We start from the raw sequence: 3165 nt of genomic DNA on the forward strand, positions 1-3165 counted from the left end.
CTTTACGTATTGTCACGCCACCTGCCACATCTGGCAGGTGGCGTTACTTGCTCGCCTCCGTGATCTTCCCGTGGCAGCCACCTTCTGGCTGTCCATTCCTCCGCTCTCGCCATGGCACGCGGCGCTTCGCTCTGCTACTACCTGCCAACATGCCACCTGTCACACGTCGCCTGTCAGGTGGCGTGTTACGCCGTCTACGACTACGACGCGGAACGCAGGAACGGGTGCCTAAAAGCTGCGCTCTAAAAAGTCCAAGTCGAGCCCACTTATAACGAACCTGACGGTCACAAGGATTGCGTTCGTTGTATCCGAAGTTCGTAGCAATGGACTTGCTCTAAACAGTCAGAACGTACACACAAAAGCGGCGCCTATTTCTTTAAATAAAATTGCCAGGGCGCTTACCACTGTTTAACGCGAGGTCAGCGACAGCTGTTAAGGTATTTATGATTTACGATATGTTGTGATAATATTAGAGCGACGTCACATCTATACAGTTCTAGGGCGCTCTTTTTAGGTTTCCACACATAGTCGGTTTCCGTCTAGGTCTCCTATCTGGTCCTCTGCTCTAGAAGCGCAGCGCCGCCGATGAACCTCTCCTCGGGCGGCGCGTTTCGCTGCAGCTGCTGCAGATGGACCGTGCCACATTCCTCCACTCTCGCCGTACCCTTCCTCCTCCTTCTACGGTAACCACGTTCCGGATGGTTAGCGTCGTAATCGCCCTCTGGTTGCGCCTTCCCATGTTCTCGCCATACCCTCATCCTGCCACGGTTACCCTCCTCGCCCTTTCGGGTAACTACCATTCGGGTGGTTTCCGTGGCAACCACTGACCGGTGGCGCATTCTTATGCTCTCGTCAAACCCAACCCCTTCCAGGGTAACAATTCTCTGGTTGGAGATTCCTTCGCTCTCGCCACACAGTCCTGGTAACTACCTTCCGGACGGTTCCCGGGGTAACCGCCCTTCAGTTTCGCCTTCCTACGTTCTCGCCGTAAAGCCTTCTTGCATGGTAACTCTCCTCGTCTCTCTAGAGTAACTACTCTTCGGGTGGTTTCCGTGGCAACCACCGACCTATTGCGCCTTCTTACGCTCTCGCCATACCTTCCTCCTTCCACAGTAACCGTCCTCTGGTTGGGGATTCCTCCGCTCTCCCGATACCCTCCTCCTTCCACGGTAGCCCCCCGGATAGTTCCTGTGGTAACCACTCTCCGGTTGTGCGCAGCGCGTTGTGCTCCAAATAAGCGACGCTTCGCCACAGCTACTATCAATCACTTTATTTCAGCTTTTTTTTACAAAAACTGAGGGCGGCAAGAAAAAAGCAGTCATTACGACCGCTTGACAAGCCTCGCCACCCCTACAAAGAGGCAGTTTGCTAGCGACTATGATGGTTACTTCATACACTGGTAACAACGCAAGGTACACGGAAAGACAAGGCATGTAAATATATGCATAAAAGGAAACTTTTTTTTTAATACGTGCATAAAAAGAAACTTTTTTTTTTTTAAATACATGCATGAAAGGAAACTGTTTTTACTTTGCATGGACAAGTACTACTTCCGCACAACAGAATAAAGGTTTTACACAACATTTACGGTTCAATGCAATAGAATTCTATACATGGGTACGCATACTGTGGGGCCTAGCTTGCAAACACATTTCGAATAGCCGAGGTCCGAGGTCCTTGAAACAACTTTTGCGCGTATTGAGAACCGCATATACCTAAAAACCTTTGGCGAGAACTAGCACTTTACCCGAAAACCATCGTCTACTGTTTTATTTCAGGTTCCTGTGATCGGTGCGCATTGCTGGACCGCTCTACACAATGGTAACGCAGACTGCCTGCCGTCTGCGCGCTGTCTGCACACGGCAACAGAGCAGAAGGCGCTAATCCGATCTGACAAGCGACGCACGTCACGTGACCGTGTAGGCCAGCAATGCATATCATCATCACTGGTATTCAAACTTCTCAAACTGCTAATATCAGTTGATCACCATCCTAGCTGAGAGACGCTCTTCGGTCACCGCGTTGACGGAAAGCGCGTGTTTCGACTGAGGGAGCGAGTTTACGGCGCCTTCTCATTCGTTATAACCAAGTGATGCAGTCACATTGTTCATTTTATCTGAGACGCAGTGCCATAGCCCTAACACATATTTTAATTGATGGTAGCTCCACCCTCGTTCGTAATAAGCGAGCGTTCGTTCTAAGTGCAGCCGCTATAAGTGGGCTCGACTGGTTCAAGTGGGGTCGCCGCCTCCAAGAGTGACTCAAATCTACCCCTGGGCAAGATGTCATGCATTTGCGCAGCCTGGCAAGACCACGGCGTAGTTTCTAGTTGCGGAGGTGGTGCGGTCCACCGACACCACGTGCATTGGGTATGAGGGGGGAGAAAGTGAAATACAGAAGAAAGGAAAGCAAGGGAGATCAACTAGCTGTCCTACACGTGGGGAGGGTGATGAAGAGAGGGAAAGACATAAGAGGAATGGACGATCCAAGCATCGCAACCACCGTGATTGCAACTTTTACAGGTTACAGGGGGCGCTACTGGTGATTCAATATGGCTGCCCTTGAGGGGACATCGGGCAGCCGGCGCTATGGCCGCCGCGCTGTCGGTCTCTCTATGTCGGTTCCGCTTTGAATCCTCGTGTTCGCGACACTAGCGCAGCTCAGGAACCAGCTGCGCTTGACCCTCCATTGAGAGGAAACGAGTCGCAAATTCGTCGCCTTTTGCTGAACGCTGAAAGGTGATGAAGGCTAGCCGCCAATAAGCTGTAATTGGCGTGACACAGTAGGCGTGCACAGTGCGAGATCTGTGTACTCAGGCATCAGAACAGCAGCAAGAACCTTGTACACGCTTACTATTGTACCAGTGCCGTTTTCTCTTCTACCTCTTTACGCAGAGCAGTCGAGTTCCAGCCGCATGTGCACAGTATTTGCTGCAGAAGTAGGAAATTCTGGCGGCAGATTGTAAAGAGAAAACCGATTTCTGTGCACGGTGCCGAACGTTCAGCCTTGATAAATCAGCTTGCTAATGGGCCTACACACTTTCCGAGATTCGGCGACAGCTATAAGCTCGAGGTGTTGCTGTCCGGATGCAGAATATAGGGTTCAAGTTCTAGACCCTGAAGGCCAGCGGCAGCGGTCTCGAAGCTAGGGTTTTTTTTTTGCCAA

Source organism: Amblyomma mixtum, chromosome 5 (assembly GCF_055824585.1).
Source record: "Amblyomma mixtum isolate Tamu chromosome 5, ASM5582458v1, whole genome shotgun sequence".
Lineage (NCBI taxonomy): Eukaryota > Metazoa > Arthropoda > Arachnida > Ixodida > Ixodidae > Amblyomma > Amblyomma mixtum.